This window comes from Cavia porcellus, unplaced genomic scaffold (genome assembly GCF_034190915.1).
Source record: "Cavia porcellus strain 051 isolate PalLab524CR breed Dunkin Hartley unplaced genomic scaffold, mCavPor4.1 scaffold_16, whole genome shotgun sequence".
Lineage (NCBI taxonomy): Eukaryota > Metazoa > Chordata > Mammalia > Rodentia > Caviidae > Cavia > Cavia porcellus.
The window spans coordinates 62,842,431-62,861,049 of record NW_026947499.1 but is presented as its reverse complement, the minus strand read 5'-3'; the positions used below and the strand labels follow the sequence as shown (position 1 = coordinate 62,861,049).

The 18,619-nt window shown below is 35.0% G+C and overlaps 1 long non-coding RNA gene across 2 annotated transcripts in view; it reads left to right on the top strand.

Moving 5' to 3' along the window:
• Positions 1 to 12,843, top strand: part of LOC134470761 (uncharacterized) — a 32,145-nt gene extending 19,302 nt beyond the window's left edge. For both annotated transcript variants that reach the window (XR_010039921.1, XR_010039920.1), the window contains 2 exons: positions 1,066 to 1,163; positions 4,532 to 12,843. This is a non-coding gene — a long non-coding RNA (uncharacterized LOC134470761). The remainder of the gene's footprint in view (positions 1 to 1,065; positions 1,164 to 4,531) is intronic.
• The last annotated feature ends 5,776 nt before the right edge of the window (positions 12,844 to 18,619 follow it).

The following is an 18,619-nucleotide window of genomic DNA, read 5'->3' as shown; positions in this document are numbered from 1 at the left end:
TGCACCCAGAAGGCTCGAGGGTCCCAAACAAGCTGGGCTTGGGGGAAAGTGTGCGGGGCACTTACCCCAGGACGCCAGGCCTCTGGAACCAGTGGTGCTCGCCTGCTTGCTTAGAACTCTACAGTCCTCCAGACACACGGGGATACAGGAACCCCAGATTCGTCTAGCTGTTCCACTGCACCCAGACCAAAAGTATCATATATTGTGAGACCAGTTCAGGATTGTCCCAAGGAGGATTAAGATTAGATAATAATATTTGGAGAATGACAATAGAAATAAAAAGAAAAAGTATTCTTTTAGAAAAATGTTCATAAACTCAGTAGAATCAGGATTACTGACTAATAAGGCATGGTGGTAGTAAAGTACTCCTGAGATATAATTAATATAAAATTAATAAAAAGTATGGGGAATGTCTGGCATCTTTGGATTTGCTCTTTGTCACCATCATAGTTATGGTGCTTCAAAATTTTTTTATTCCTTTGTTTCTAGACTTTCCCCCTGGAATTAGTTGTGTCATTCAATGACCACTAAAATAAATTTGACCAATGACACCAAAAATTTAAAGCTTAAAGTGATCATGATATCAAGTCAAATTTAAGATTTGTAAATCTTATACATTGTTGCAGCCTTTTCACTTAATCTTTGGGTAGGCCTTGATTTCTATTTCATAGCCAGACTCACTTAGTGATTCTCACACCTAGAAATTTTGTCTACATGTCACACTCAGATCACTAGTCATTTTTCTATAAAGAACATGCTGCAGTTTTATATTAGTGACTCCATGTATTGTACTTCTACCAAGTGCAATTAGTTTTTGTTCAGAAATACCAGGGAATGAAATGAGGGTAAATATTTTAACAATGTGACTGATTTAACACAAATACTCTATTTGCAATATAAAATTTAAATGGGTTATTTTATCATATGTAGAACTCTTAATAATAAGACTATCAGAAAAGCTCTCTTTGATAATTCAGAAAGAATTTCAGAATCTTGGAATGGCTTAGATTCACCAGTTCAGGCAATCTTCCATATCTCATTTTGTCTCTCTTCTCTGCCTGCTAGCTGATGGGAAAAGACTCCAGGTATCTCTAAGAAATAAGAGCTATGGACAAAAGAAACCTGAATCAAAACCTGTCATCAGTTCTTGTGACTGCATAAAGGTAAAGAAGTAAAACTTATTTCATTGGGCCACTGAAACTTGGGGGAAATGCTGTTCAGCACTTAGCCAAATTTGACTAATGTACCTCAAAAGATTATTAAGAATACCACACAGTTATAGAAAAACAAATAGGAAATCAAATGGAAGACTCTGCAGTGAGGAATTTAGAAGGCAACTGTTTATTCATTGTAATGCCAGCAGGATGATGGGAATCTCAGTTCCAAATCATCAAGACTGAGGTTGTTTTGGGTTCAGTTTAAGTATAGTTTACAAGCAGGAAGTACAAGGCATTACATGATTGGTTATATGGATTGAATTTAGTCATATATTGTCAAGTAAACTAACTTTAAATACACAGCTTAAAAGGAGTTGTTTACAATGACATAGGAACATCCTGGAGACAAGAGTAGGGGGTTCAAACAGAGCAAGCAGAGTTAAAAATATCTTTGTCTGTGTTACTTCACCCTAACCAAAGTTCTTGAGGCCAGTTAGAAGCAATGTATTTTCTAAATTAAGGAAAACATAAGTGGGAATAGTCAAATTGGCCCAGTACATTATCAGGAGAAAAGTAGCTGGACCCAGACAGGGCTGACAGAAGTTAGCATGCTAGCTATATGATAAGCACCAAGAACATAGATAAAGGTTACTATTTGATTTTAACTTGCTATAATATGTCTATAAGTTTGTTATTCTGTAACTAGTGCCTTTACTAATCATATAATTTTGACCCAACAACAAAAGGAATAGTTTGTTCAGTAAGTGGCTACCATGACGGTGATTCTTTACACATATAAACCTGTAGGGATTCAGGTATTATAGATGCTAGGGATTCTCAAAGTGACCAGACTTCCTGAACTAGCAGGGTGGACTTTTTGCTGCTATTATAATTAGATCCATTGTTACCTTCCCAGATTTCTTGGTAGTATTGATAGTTCATTTAGTGAAAGACTTTGATATTATTTCTGATTTTGTCCTTTATCATTCCAGCATATCATACCCTTAAATTCTATAACTTATACCTATAATTGCGTGTCATTTTGTATCTTGTGAGAAACTAGTCTACTGCTGGTCAATAGCCACATGAATAATTTTAGCATAAAAACAGTAGTCATATTTAAAAATAAAAAAAAAAGGGCTGGGGATTTAGCTCAGTGGTGTCAGCACCTGTCTGGTAAGCATAAGGTCATGAATTCAACCCCCAATGCCACCAAAAAAACCCCAACCCTCCAAATAAACCAGGTAAAATTAATTTTAATATCCTTTAGCTTAATATATTTAAAATATTTTCACTTAAAAATGTAATAAAGATATTATTTATGGTTTTTTTTTGTAGATCTGTCTGCTTCATCTCTGAAATTAGTGTAGATTCCATCCTGACCACACATCTCAATTGGACTAACCTAATTTCAACTGAACAGTGGCACCATTTATATAGTGATTATCATATTAAATAGCTTAGAGAAAAGTACTTTGATAAAAACAAAGAACCTTCAAAATCATGTACACTAATATTGGGTTAGTCACATTTTAAAAAATGGGGAATAGCATTATTTTTATTATTATTCTGAGAAATAGGCATGGGAGGACAAATTCTCCATCCAAGAGATGAGTACTGTACATATGAAGTCATTTTTCTGAAGGTACAGATCCTGAAATTTCTTTGCAGCTCTACCATCTGTGGTATTTTACATGTAGAAGGCTCTCACTGAGTATTTAGTGGAGATGATTGATGTTACAGTTATATGCCCAATTTTCATGCATTTGTAGTAAAAATATTTGTAACCCTTACAGGAAAACTGACATCCTAAGTGCATATCCTGAAGGATACCTGTAAGCCTGAATTTCAGTGACTTCAAAGTCTAAGAAATTGGTAAAACATTTAGCTTGAAGAACTAATTAGCACTGTTTGCAGTTCCAAAAGAAAATTTCTTTATCATATAAAGTTTAGAAATCTATTTTTAAATTTTTACTTTTATTAGTACACTTTTGAGAATATAATAATTATTCTCATCATGGATAGTTGGTACATCTATGTAATACATCTTAATTGTTTTACATTGGCTCATTCTCCTCTCCCTTTCAGAAATCTATTATTGTGTATTATAACACGTCTATCTTGTTTCAGTGAAATCACTGAAATCAGTCCCTTTCCACTATACAAAATGAGAAACAGTTGAGTTTAAAGAAACTGGATTTACCAGTGTAAACAACCTTTGACTGGTTACTTTAAAGATGACAAGCAGTCATTCCCAGGTGGGAAATAGAATGTTACATATTTGAAAGAAAATGGGTTATTCAAAGTGTCATATCATGACAAGGAAATAGTGTTTTTGATTTTCAAAGCACCAAAAGATAATGTAGCACACTGTACTAGAGAAATTAGAGATATATTTGATGCTTGAAAATATAGTTTTAGGAAAAAATTACTATTTTTCTCTTCTATCACAGAAAGGAAACTGAATGTATTTGTCAAATTGGGGGAAACTCATAGGAAAAGAAGCACATAAAAAGAATATAAAAACTTATGGCTAAATACAGATTGTTAAGTGATAACAGAAAGAAACAGGGTCATGTTTAACATAGCTGCATGTTAAAATTACTGGTAGATTGCTTCTTTTTACTGGGCTCATCTGTCTTAGAAACATTACTGAAAACTTCCCCCTCCTTTAAAAGTATTGAAAAACTGAAGGGTGAGTTCCATATCTTGCCATGAGTCTATTCTATCAGTTCCATAAGTATGGCAGTTTTTATTTAGTCCTTAGAGTCTGGATTAGATCCCATTTTTGAAAAGACTACTCTGTTTTCTTCATTGACTGGAGACATATTGACTCATCAGAGTAGAGGCCAATTAGATTCCTTCACTTTCATCTTTTGCCATAACTTCAAAATGTACACTAGATTAATAATTTTTTCCATGGAGCCTGAAGTATATAATCATGCTTTTTGCTACTAATTGCAGTTACCTAAAATTATACATTTTTGGACTATTGTGTTATTGTCAATTTGAAAAAGAATGATTTCATTGCATAATATTGTTGACAGACTCCCTGTTCTATTCTAACATCTTATGACTTATTGTTACTAAAGTTTTATAGCACTATTGATGTTACTGATATTTAAAACTAATTTAATCATGTTTCTCCAACTTCCCCTTAGTAAAGCAGAAGAGATTATATATTTAAGTACAAAAATTATGCTACCAGAAAAAATAGTTTTCTCCAATTCTTCAATTTATTTAAAAATAATGGTTCTTTTAAGAAGTTATTTGTGGTGTGAGTTTGCACTCTGCTCTTCCTCCACTGTCTGCTGGATGATGGTGCCTGTAAGAAGAGTGTAAGTCCATGCTCTGTGCTTCCTCCATTTTCCTAGGGTGGTGGTGTCTGCAAGGGGAGTGTAAGGACACATGCCTTTGTTCAGTAAACTGACTAGCAATGCAAGACCAGGACAATGATTGGCCCCAGGAGCCTGTGTGCACACACAGCGTTGGAAGGCAGAGTAATCAGAGAGACCAGCAATGTGGATGCCTCTGAAGCAGCAGTGAGAAGCCAGCAATTGAACTCTGGAGAACTCTGCCAACAGAAGACCAGCCCCAGTCACATCCAGAGGCCAAGATCCATTTCATAACCACCACATTTCTGGGATCTAACATGAACACTATCACAAAACTTTAAACAACAGAGGTATTTTAGTACTTTTTTTCTGTCTGATTTGCTATCCCATTCCTATCTGGTTGGATGTCATCTTTTTTTGTTTTGTACTTGTGGTTATTTTTGTAGTTGGTTGTCTTTTTCTATCTTTATATAATCTGGCTTTTTTTTTCTTGTCTTCTTTTTTATTCTCTTTTTCTTCCATCTAAATGAGAATGCAGAAACAACATACTGTAACTTAAGGGACACAATGAAAGCAATTCTAAGAGAGAAATTAATAGGGGTGAATTCTCACATCAGTAAAACAGAGCAAGCAAAAATAAATGACCTAATATTGTACCTCAAGCTTCTACAAAAAGAAGAGTAAGACAAATCCAAAGCCCACATAAGGGAAGAGGTTATAAAGATCAAAGCAAAAATTAACATAGTGGAGCCTAAGAAAACAACACAGAGAATTAATGAATTGAAGAATTGCTTTTTTGAAAAATAAATAAAATTGATAAACCCTTAGCTAACCTCTTAAAAAAGGAAAAATGATTCAAATTCATGCATTGAGGATTGAAAAGAGTGAAATAACTACAAATTCTGTCAAAAAAATTTCAGAAGATCATCAATACCTACTCTGAAAAGCTTTACTCTCATCCAATGGAAAATATAGAAGAAATTGACAGATTCCAAAATACTCATTAAATGCCAAAGTTGAATCAAGAAGATGTAAAACTTGTGCATAACACAATATCAGTTAATGAGATTGAAGGTATAATTAAAAACTTACCAACAAAGAAGAGTCTAGATCCTGATAGATTCACTGGTGAATTCTACAGGAAATTTAGAGATATTATGTCAGATTATTTACATATATTATGTTTTTTTTGTGTGTACTGAGAATTGAACTCAGGGCCTTTACTTGGCTACAAACCCAAGCCTTTTTAAAAAATTTTTGAGACATCTCAGTAATTTGCTAAGTTGCCAAGACCAGTTTCAAATTTGTCAACCTCTTGCCTCAGACCAGAGTGCTAAGATTAAAGTATTAGATTTTTGAATCTTGACATAATCTTCTGAGATAGATCCTTCTTTTAAAGATGAGAAGAGTGAAGGTTGGCAAGGTTAAATGATATGCTATGTTTACAAGCATAAGTAGCAGTTGAGTAAAAGTTTCACTCTCAAATTTTAGTTTTTAATTGATGTGGTACATGGTTTTTTTTTCATAAGGATTTTTTCTTTTTTAAATTTTTACTTTGAAGAGAATAAAACCAAATGAGAAAAAACAAAATGGGGTTAGTCAAAACAAAAGAATGGACATAGTACATGACTTAAACCCAAAGGGCAAGGTGATCTACAGTGGTTACCATGATGTATCTTATTATTTTCAATTGAATTGGCCATATTATCAGGCACAATCAGAATAGAATCAATAAAAACAAAACATTGGAGACACTATAGGACTTCAAAAAGATATTAGTTAAACCAGAATAGGGATTATAGTGAATCTTATTGTCTCTAGAGTAATTGCCTAGACTCTCAGACTTGATACTCTCAAACATAACAGATTCTAATAAAATCAGTCAAGATAAGAGTAATCAAACAAAACAGATTCAAATAAAATCAGTCAAAACAAGAAAGTGAAAGCAATGCAGATTAAGTTAATGGGAAATTAAAAATGGTTACCGTAGTATATTCTGCTATCTTTGGGATAACTGCCCATGCCATCAAATCCAGTACAAGTAGACAAACTGGAACAGAATATAACCAAACTAAAGAGAGAGATGAAAACAATATGGGTTTCAAATCATGATACAAGATTAACAATGTCTTCTGCTTTCCCTCTTTAGACAGTTCCTCCCCTTTCACTTTCACAGGGTGCGTTGTACATTTTGTATCCCACTAACTCCTTTAGCTTTTAGATTAGAGAGGCAACCTGCTATTTACCTACATGGTTCTGAACCTTTTTACCCTGAGCTTGATCTTAAGTTGTACCCATTTACTTACAAGAGCCTCAAATTTTTTTCCTTATAGCTGAGTAGTTCTCCACTGTATAAAATTATTATGTCTTATGAACCAATTCGTAGCTGAAGGGCAAGGTATGCCCACTTTTTCCTTGTTCCCTGTCATATAGAGCATTATTTTCTCATCTTTGACTTTCAGCCCATAAACCTGCTTTCAGGTTAATTATATTTCTTATATAGAGCATCTTGATGGACCCCATCTCCTGATTCACTCTGCTTGTGTTTGTTTTTATTGGTGTATCGACTCTATCCATGTTAGCAATTATGGCCAACCTTCTCTGCCTCATCTGTGGCATGTTATTTTTCTGCCATTTTTGTCTGCTTTTCCCTCTTCATTCCAATGTCTGCCCCATTCAGTGAGCCCCCTCTGCCGCTATTCCTGAAGCCATGGTCCTTTTTCTCTCTCTTCAGAATGTCCTTCAATATTTTTTGTAGGGTTGAATTGGTGGTCATGAACTCCCCAGTTCCTCTTTGTCATGGAAACATCTCGTTTCTCTTTTAATCTTGAGAGAGAGTTTTTCAGGGTACATTAATCTGGGTTAGAGGTTATTTTCTTTCAGGGCTTGGAATACTTCACTCTAAGCTCTTCTTGATTTGATGGTTTGTGTTGAGAAGTCTGTCCTGATTCTGATGGGTTTTCCTTTATAGGGTATCTGTTTCTTTAACAGCTTTTAATATTCTGTTCTTGTTTGAATTTCTGGGATCTTGATTATTATATGTCTGGGTATAGATCTATTTTGGATATAGCTGGCTAGAGTTCTGTATGTCTCATATATCTGAATATCATTTACTTTTCCTATGCTTGGAAAGTTTTCTTTAATTATTTCTGTGAATAACCTTTGTATTTCATTTGTGTTTACCCCTGCTTCTTCACTCACATTTTTTATTCTTTATTTTTTATTTTATTTTATTTTTAAAAAAATTTATTTAAGGAGAAAAAAGAGAAAAACAGAAAAGGGTACAAGTTATACAGAATTTCAGAAAAAATAAACAGTAGGAAATCACTAGTTAATAGATTACATATTGTCATCTTAGAAATAGTTGTTCAAGTTACAAAATTAAAGCATATAGAGTGGACATTCAAACAGTGAGACTGCAAACAGTTCTGTTCAGTGATCCAATAAAACTCAGCAATATGGTTACCTATCTTATACACTTAAATATACATGCATTTATGTCCTTTACAGCACTTTCTTTTCCTCTCTTTTTACAATGACAATTACACATTTTGGGTTTTATTATTCTCACTGTTCTTATTACTTTTTTTTGAAGAAAGTAAAACCAAATTTGACATAATAGGACAGAGTCAGTCAAATCAAAAGGATGGACATAATACATAATGTAAAAACAAAATACAAGGTGATCAATGATGGTTACCATAATGCCTCTTGCTATCTTAAAAAGAATTGCCTATATCATCAGTTATAAAAAATTGAACAAAACAGTAAAGAACATAATCAATAAAACCAAAACATGGGAGACATTAGAGGGCTTCAAAAGAAGATAGTAGTCAACCAGAATGGGTGTCATAATGAATCTTATTGTCTTCATAGTTGTTGCCTATACTTTCAAACTTGGTACTATCAAGCAAAACAGAATAGAGGAAAATCAGTCAAAACAAGATGGTGAGAGCAATACAGGGTTTAAATTAAGTTAATAGGAAATCAAAGTGGGTTACTATAATATATCCTGTTATTTTTTATTTATTTTTTCCTTAATTAAAAGGATAAAAATGAAAAAGTAAATAATAAAAAAAGGAGATTGAGATAAAAGAGGACATAACAACAAAACAGCACAGGTCAAAACATAACCATTTAAGCAAAATAGTGTTTCACCACAAGATAATCCCAACATAAAAGTAGTTACCATAGTGTCTCTTCCCTTAAAATCTTTGAGTATAACTTGATATACTGTAGCATCAAACATATCAAGACAATGTCAAAACATTCAAGAGAATGACAGTACTACAGGGTATTTTAGAATCAACTAACAGAAAATGAACAATGCTTTCTGTATAATCTCCTTATCTATAAAAGTTTTTGTTTATATTGTCACATATAATAAAATCCAATAGATACAACATGTTAAGACCGATGGAGACAGAAGAACAAAATCTTGATGGGACTTCAAAACAAGATGATATTAAGTCAGCACTAGCTATTATGATGTCTTGTTTTCTCTAAAATAGCTGTTCCTACCATCTAACCTCATCTGCCTCATTTCTGTTGTGCTCTTTTTCTGTCATTAGTTATCAGTTTGTCTTCTTCATTTCACTTTCTGTTCCATTCATTGTGGCCTCTCTGCCACTGTTTCTGGAATCTTAGTATTTTTCTTTTTTAGAATATCCTGCAGTATTCTCTGTAGAGTTGAATTGGTGGTTGCAAATTCCCCTAGTTCCTCTTTATCCTGGAAGCACCTTGTTTTTCCATCAATTTCTAGGGACAGTTGTGCAGGATATATCAACCTTGGCTGGAGGTTATTATCTTTCAAAGCTTGAATTATTTCTCCCCACACTCTTTGTGATTTGATGGTTTGTGCCGAGAAGTCTGCTGTAATTCCTGATGGGTGTTCCCTTGTAAGTGATCTGTTTCTTGTCTCTGACAGCTTTTAATATTCTGTTCTTATATTGAATTTCTGGAATTTTGATTATTATATGCCTGGGTGTAGCTCTGTTTGGGTGGCTGGGGTCCTGTATGCCTCATACATCTGAGTATCTTTACCTTTTGCTAAATTAAGGAAATTCTCCTGGATTATTTCTGTGAATAGCTTTTGTAGTTCATTTGTTTGTATCCCTACTTCTTCTTTTATGTTCTTAATTCTTAAGTTATAGGATCCTCTTATCATCTTCTAGCCTTTGTATTATTGCTGTTTGTTTCCTTGTTATTTTTAAGAAATTTTTCATTTCATGCTCCCACCTTACAAATCTGTCCTCCAGTTCAGATAATCTATCCTTAGTTTATTTCAAGCTGTTATGCCAGCTTTCAATAGAGTTTTTAGTTTCCTGATAATCTCTTTGAACCTGCTTCATGTATTCTGTTTTCTCTATTTTCTCCATCAAACAATTCTCTCATTTTTTTCTGTTCTTCCATTTCACCATCTGTTTTTTTCTTGGGTGGTGTTTAGTATTTCTCTAACTATTCTACTTATTTCTTGCTTTGTTTCATTAAATACTTCATTTTTGAACTCGTGTATGAAGCTCTGGAGATATCGCTTTATGTCTATTGGTGCCGTGTCTGATATTGCTTGTTTTCTGTCTTCATTCTCCTTTGTATTTACCTTTCCTGGATCAGTGTTCTCAGGATTGGGGACTGAGGACCTTTCTTATTGCTCCCTCTTCCCATACTTTTTGTTCTTTCTATATAAGCATATATAGGAGGCCCAGTTTTTTTCTTTGTCAGTTACAGTTTGTTTGAATCCACTGGCTAGGTGTTCCTGCCCACTGCAGTGTACTAGGGAGACACAGACCTGGGCAGTCTCTGCTGGGCCCACCCTTCCAGGTCTACCTACTGAAGGCTTCACTGCTAGGATGCACCACCAGGTGCTGGGACCTGGTTTGGGCTAGCCTACTGGGTCTTAGTCCACAGCATCACCCAGGCCAAGCGCTCCTCACCAATCTCACTTGAGAGGGGAATATGCGACTAAAGTCACTACAGCATACTGTTCTGGCTAATCTTCCCAGTCCCAGAATGTCCTCTGTTGGAGTCCCCTAGTCTATGAAAGGGTCCCTGTTCCTCTCACTCACTGCAGGTTGATGCAGGGATCCCTGCCAGTCCCACTCTCAACTCTGTTTGGTTCACCGATTCCCGCTCTCAGAGCTTTTGTGTGTGCCCTCTTTCCCTGCTGTGCCAATTGGGATGCAGCAGTGGCAGCAGGAAATTCAAATCATGGCTTCCAGAAGTGCAGGTTCCAGCTTCAGCACTGAGATTTTATCTGTTCCTGTTATAGCATCAGGATTCCATTTCCAGTTGGTTTCTCTCAGCTTAGTTTGTTCCTAGGTCGGTAGGGTATATGTCCCCCTGCTTAGGACTCCTCACACCACACCATTCCTGTATTTTAAGCTGGCTTTCTCAGAGAGCCTCCATAGCTGCTGTTATCTGTCCACCATGTCCTCCCAGAAGTCTTTTATTCTTAAGTTATGGACCTTCTTGTCATGTTCTAGCCTTTGTATGGTTACTTCCTGGTTCCTTGTTCTTTTTAAGGAGATCTTTCCTTTTGTGATCACAAGTTGCAAACCTGTATTCAAGGTTTTATAGTCTCTCTTTAGTTTCTTTCAAGCAGTTTTGCCAGCTTTCAATGAAGTTTCTAATTTCCTGGTAATCTCTTTTAATCTGTTTCATGTATTCTAGATTTGTAAAATATTCTTCATTGAAGGTTTCCCTCCTTTTTCTATGCTCCTCCATTCTTCCATCTGTGTCTTCTTGAGAGGTGCTTATCATTTGTTTTATTATTTTTCTTATATCTTCTTTTACTTGTATTAGTACTTCTGTTGTAAGTTCTTTTATAATTTCATGAAGATATTTCTTTATGTCAGATGATGTTTCTTCAGAAACTGCAGGTGTGAAACCCCCAATCTCTTATGTATTTACCTCTCCTGGAACATACTGTTTGGATTGGAGGCTAGAGACTTCCTTTTGTTTCTTCCTCTTGTCATGTTTCTGGTTTCTTTCAGACAAGTGTATAGTGGGGGACCCTGGCACTTATATTTTCTCTGTAGCATGCTGGCTAGGGATTGCTGCCTCCCCAGTCTGCTGGTGATTGCTGGAGCACAAGCAGGGTAGGGTAGGCTGGTTCCTCCCTTCTGAGCTGGTCAAACCCTGCGAGTCTTCACCACATTAGTGTATGCTGTGCAGTCAGGACTGGTTGAGGATAGCATCAGGGAAATCTTGGTCTTAGCTACTGGATTGAGCACAGGGGTAGGACTCAGTCCAAGCAATTCTCACCAATGTGCTCTGTGCTAAGAGTGGTTGACTGAAGCTGGCTGCAGTTCTGGTTCCAGGCTTATTCTGCCCAACTCCAAAATGTTGTCTGGCCAATTGCCCACTCCTGTGGGAGGACTGAGTTCTCCACACTCACTGCAAACTGGTGCACTTCTCTGGTCTGCCACATCCCCTGTGACCACGTCCTCACACTGAGGCCCTTGGGTTTGCCAACTCCCAACTTCACCATGACTGTGAGTGTTCAGATTCCAGTGGTGTTTCACAGATAGTGAGACTGGCTCTGGTGAGAGTGCATCTGGTTACAGCCTTCTGTCCACATTTTTCTTTTCTTTTCTTTCTTTTTTCTACTTAGTTTCTTCCTGGTTGAGAGAATCTATCTCCTTCTGTCTGGTCTTCTCCAGGATGCTATATTCCAACATCTGTGCTGTTTCTCTCAGAAAGGCTTTTTACTTTGCTGCTTTTGATCTGCCATCTTCCCCCAAATCCCCTGCTACATGGATTTAAATGTTGGACAAAATGGAGAAGTTTCAGGTTATCTTGATTACTTTTCGCTCATTGCTGAGACAAAGTACTTGATACCCAAAATGAAGAAAGGAAAGGTTTATTTAGCTTAGAGTTTTTGGAGGTTTCAGTCTATACTCAGCTAGCTCCAAGGCAGGAATGGTGTGGCTGAAGGGCAGACATCATGGTAGCTACAAGTGACAAGCGCAAAAGGCAAAAGAGCAAAGCATGCCTGCTTCCTTCTCTTATGTAGTATGCTGGCTATCCACTCCTCAGCAGATGCATTACTCACCCTGCCAATCCCAGCACTATACCACAAACCAATCACAAATGCTAGATTCAGCCATCTCCATGACTGCATGAGGCTTGGGGTGGCCATCGAAACATAAACTATAATACAGATATTAGCCAGCTACATTGTCAGATTTTAACAGTCTTTATTCCTTCAGACAACTCTGTCTTATTCCTGTAATGTGCTTCTTTTTGGTTTCTATTCATGTATCTCTTGTTCATGTTTTCATCTATTTCATAATTTGTTTGTATGCTGTGCTTTTCATCTCTGCTCTAATAAAGACCTTTCTTACTGAAAATACTTTAGGCAATATCAAGCAGGAGTTTAAATAGTATTTTTATTAGCACATATTTATGACATACTAGTTTCTAATGTGGCATTTTCACACACACATGTAAAGCTATTTTATCATACTCACACACCCCATTACCTTACCTCACATTTCTTTCTTCCACTTACATATTTATTTCATCTTATATAATAACAGCAAAGGATTCATCCAGGAATGGTGATCTATGCCTGTAATCCCAGTACTAAAGTGACTGGAACAGGAGCACGATGGGCCAGATAGTGAGCTCAAAGCGAGTCTGAACTATATAATGAGAGCCTGTCCAAAAAGATACTAGGAGATTTGTTTTTCAAATCATATTACTCCTGAAGTTAAGTTGAAAAGTTGCTTATGATTATGATTCTAGGATGTTGAGAGAGAGGACAGTGAAATTCCTGAGTCCATTCTCTTCCTAGCTCTGCCCTTGATGAACTCGATGAACTTGGCCAAGTCACTCAGACTATTTATATCCCAAGTTCTTCATATGTATTTTGCTGTGTGCATATACAGCCTTCCAATACAATAGTATCAAACATAATAAAGTAGTATAAAACCATTGAAGAGAATGAAAGTATTACGGGGAATTCAGAACTAAATAACCAAAAATGAACAATGGCTACTATACTAACTCATTTTCCATAAACAGTTTATTTATACCATCACACATATTAAAATCAAATAAGATACAACATGATGGAACCAATGGAAACAGAAGAACAAAAGCATGGTAGAACTTCAAAGCAAGATGATATTAAATCAGCAATGGCTATCATAATGTCTTATCTTCTTCAAAGTAGCTATTCGTATCATCACACATAATAAAATCAAACAAAACAGCATGAAACCATTACAACTAATGAATGAAAACATTACAAAGCTTAAAGAAATGTAATGTGGAATCATGATTACCATAAAATATTATGTACCTTTACCATTTTTTATACTAGGGAGACTATGCAGTATTTATACAGGTGAGTTTGATTCATTTCACTTATGAGTATGATCTCAAGTTGTGTCCATTTATTTATAAATATCTCAATGTGATCATTCTTTATAGAAGAGTAGTACTCCACTGTATAAAAATACCACATCGTTTTTTATCCATTCCTCAGTTGATGGACTTTTAGGTTGTTTCCAAGATCTGGCTATTACAGATTGTGCTACTATAAACATGGGTGCACACGTATCACTGTGGTATGATGTTTCAGTTATTCTGGGAATACACCTAGAAGTAGAATAGCTGGGTAAAATGGGACCTCCAATCCCAACTTTTTGAGGAATCTCCCGACTGACTTGCACAATGGTTGCACCAGTTACATGCCCACCAACAGTGTAGGAGCGTTCCTTTTTCCCCACAGCCTTTCCAGCATTTGTTGTTGGCAGTTTTGTTGATCTAGACCATTCTTTCTGGAATGTGATGGACTCTCATTGTGGTTTTAATTTGCATTTCTCTAATAACCAATGATTCTGAACATTTTTTTCATGTATTTATTTGCCATTTGTATTTCTTCATCTGAGAACTGTGATTTCATTTCACATGCCCATTTTTGGATTGGGTCTTTGAATTTCTGGGGTTTGATTTTTTAAGAAAATTCTTTATATGTTTTAGATAGAAGTCCTTTGTCTGGGGGACAGTTCACTATGATTTTTCCCAGGTTGTGGGTTTTCTTTTCACTATACTGGAGACAAAGTTCTTTCTTTTTTTTCTTTAATTTTCTTTAAAGAAGGACTAAACAAAACAGAAAATGGGTAGAAATAATATATACTTTCAAAGAAAAAAATAAACAGTAAGAAATCACTAGTTGATTACAGATTGTCCTCTGACAAATAGATATTCAAGATACTACAGTGGAGCATATAAAGTGGCAATTCAAACACTGAGACTGCAACCAATTCTGTTTAACTATCCAACAAAAACTTACAAATATAGTTATCAATCCTATACACTTAAATATACATTCAGTTATCCATATCTTCAATTATGTTGAGATTGAACAAACTCAAGCAGTCTAATATCATTCTGAACAAAGAATAATACTATTTCTGGGTTTCACATTATGACCCTCCATGATCAGCACTGGGTACTTTAGTGTCTCTCTTTTTTCAAAGTATCTGTTCATTTCATCATGTGTCATAAGATCAGTTCTCAAAAACTGTTTATATATTCTACACATTCATGAGTCTTAACATGGATTTCTATCCTTTTATATTAGAGGGAGAAATAAAACAAAGCAAGACAAAACAAAACATATATCTATAAACACATGAAATGAAAAAGACATATAAGACCATTGTACAAGAAGTTCTACCATAGTTCCTGTGTTGTCTCTTGTTATCTTCAATACAGTTGGCTAAGTCATTAGACATAGTATAATTGAATATATCAGTACATAACAGTATTACACAACTTTGTATATAGTATAAAATTTCAAAAGCAGGCAGTAATCAAACCAAAATGTGTATCTAGTGAGTCTTATCATCTTCAGTGTAGTTGCCTATACTCTCAGACTTGATACTATGATGATACTATCAATCATATCAGTTTTGAATAAAATCTGTCGATACCAAACAGCAATCAAACAAACCAAATTTAACTAAGATCAGTCATGATAAAACAGTATAAGTCATACAGGGCTCTAGATTAAGATAATAGGAAATTAAAGATGATTATTGTGCTATATCCTGATGTTTTTGGGATGGCTGTCTGTGCCCTCAAATTTAATGCAAGTAGACAATAGGGACAGAATAAAATCTATCAAAAAAGAATAAAATCTACCTAAGCAGAGTGGTGGGAGTAATGTGGGTTTTAAATCCTGATACACTATTAACAATATCTTCTGCCATCTTTTTTAAGTCTCTCCCTCCCCTTTCACTTCCCCAGGGTACACTGCAATTTTGGGTCTGACCAAGACCCTTGGTTTTAAATTGGGAGGGGGCAACCTGCTATTTACCTTAGTGGTTCCAAACCTTCTCTCTCCTGGACTTGATCTCTAATTGTATTTCTTTACCTATAAAACCTGTCTTTCCAGCCTATCCACAAATACTGGTTTAGCTGCCCCTATTATTCTCTGGTTTTCTGTCACATAGAGCATTGTTTTCTCATATTTGATTTTCAGTCCATGTGCTCTTTTTATGTTAATTTTATTTCCTATAAATAGCATCTCAGTGGACCCTGCCTCATGATCTACTCCACATGTGGTTCTTTTTTTTTTAAATCTAGTGTTTTAAGGCCATCTATATTACAGATTATAAGCAACTTTCGCTGCCTCATTTCTTTTTTTTTACTTTGTTAATAGTAAGAAGAAAAGGTAAAACACATTTTCACAACAAAATAATAAAAAAGTAACAATTGTTGGTAAATTACACATCATTATCTTTAATCACTCAAGTACAAAATATGGGCATAAAAATTTCTTCAATCAATATTAGCACAACCTTTCCTATTCAGTGAACTAAGTGACACTAATGGTATAACTAACTTGCATTTTTTTCTTTTCCTTCTATCCTTTCTCTTTTCCCCTATCTTAGTTTCTTCTTTTTATTGAACAGTTTCCTCCCATTTCACAGTGACTATTGTATATTTTGAACCTATGGTTGCACATATGTCACTGTGGTGTGATGTTTTTCAGTCCTTCTGGGAAGATACACAGAAGGGGAATACCTGGGTTGAATGGGACCTCTTACTCCTAATTTTTTGAGGAATTTCCACACTGATTTCCACAGGGTTTGTACTAGTCTACTCTCTAACCAACAGTTGTAAAAGGTTTCTTTTTCCGTACAGACCCAGCAGCATTTTTTATTGGTTGATATTATTTTTTAAAAAAATTAAATAATTTTTTAATGATTAAGGGAGAGGATGAGATAAAAGGGGGCATAACAACATAACAATATAGGTTAAAGCATGACACTTTCAGCAACCTAGTGCTTCACCACCAAATAACCCAACTTAATAGTAGTTACCGTAGTGTCTTTTTCTTTGAAATATTTGAATATAACTTCATATGCTATAGCATCAAACATATCAAGACTGTGTAACACCATTCAAGTGGATGAAAGCATTGTAGAGTCATTTCTGTTATGCTCTCTTTTTTGCCATCAGTTGTCTGCTTATCTTCTTCATTCGGTTTTCTGCTCCATTCATTGAGGCTTCTCTGCCACTGTTCCTGGAATACTAGTACTTTTTTCTCTCTGTAAACTGCCCTGAAGCATTCTCTGTAGAGTTGGATTGGTGATTGCGAATTTCCCAAATTCCTCTTTGTCTTGGAAGCATCTTGTTTCTGTATTAATTTGTACAGACAGCTTAGCAGGCTATATCAATCTGGGTTGGAGGTTATTTTCTTTCAGGGATTGGAATATTTTGCTCCAAGCTCTTCTTGACTTGATGGTTTGTGTCCAGAGGTCTGCCATTATTCTGATAGGCCTTCCTTTACAGGTTATCTGATCCTTGTCTCTAACAGCTTTTAATATTCTGTTCTTATATTGAATTTCTGGGATCTTTATTATTATATGCCTGGGTGTAGCTCTGTTTTTGTTGTAGGTGGCTGGAGTTCTGTATGCCTTATATATCAGAATATCACTTCCTTTTCCTATGCTTGGGAAGTTTTCATTAATTATTTCTCTTTAAAATTAAAAAAAATTATTTAAAGAAAACAAAACCTTCGATCCCTGGTACCGATAAAAATGAAAACCACACACACACACACACACACACACACAAAAAAAAAAAAAAAAAAAAAAAAGAAAACAAAACCAAACAGTAAAAAGGTACAAGTAATACAGAACTTAAAAAAAAATAAACAGTAAGAAATCACTAGTTAATAGATTACATATTGTCATCTTAGAAATAGTTGTTCAAGTTACAAAATTAAGCATACAAAGTGGACATTCAAACAGTGAGACTGCAAACAGTTCTGTTGAATGATCCAACAAAAACTTAGTAGTATGGTCATCTATCTTACACACCTAAACACACTTGCAGTTGTGTCTTTAGAGCACTTTCTTTTCCTCTTTTCCTCTCTTTTTTACAATAATATTTACACATTTTGGGTTTTATTACTCCTACAGTTCTTATTACTTTTTTTGGAAGAGAATAAAACCAAATGTGACAAAATGAAGCAGTCAGTCAAAACAAAGGATGAACATAATACATGATATAAAAACAGAATACAAGGTAATCAACAATGATTACCATAATGTCTCTTGCTACCTTAAAAAATTGCCTTTATCATCAGGTATAATGAAATTGAACAAAATAGTACAGAACAAAACCAATAAAACCTAAACATTGGAGATCTTACAGGACTTCAAAAGAAGATAATTGTCAAACCAGAATGGGCATTGTAGTGAATCTTATTGCCTTCAAATTAGTTGCCTATATCCTCATACTTGATACTATCAAACAGAACAGAATAGAGTAAAATCAGTCAAAAAAAGATGATGAGAGCAATACAGGGCTTCAAATAAAGTTAATAGGAAACCAAAAAGTTAGTATAATATATCCTGCTAATTTTAAAAAATTTTTTCCCTGAATTAAAAATAATAAAAAATAAATAAATTTTAAAAAAGGGGAGAGATTGAGATAAAAGAGTACATAACAACATAACAATACATGTCAAAACAGAACAATTTAACAACATAGTGTTTCACCACAAGATAACCTGACTTAATAATAGTTAGCACAGTGTCTCTTTCCTTGAAATATTTGAGTATAAATTCGTATACTATAGCATCAAACATATCAAGACAG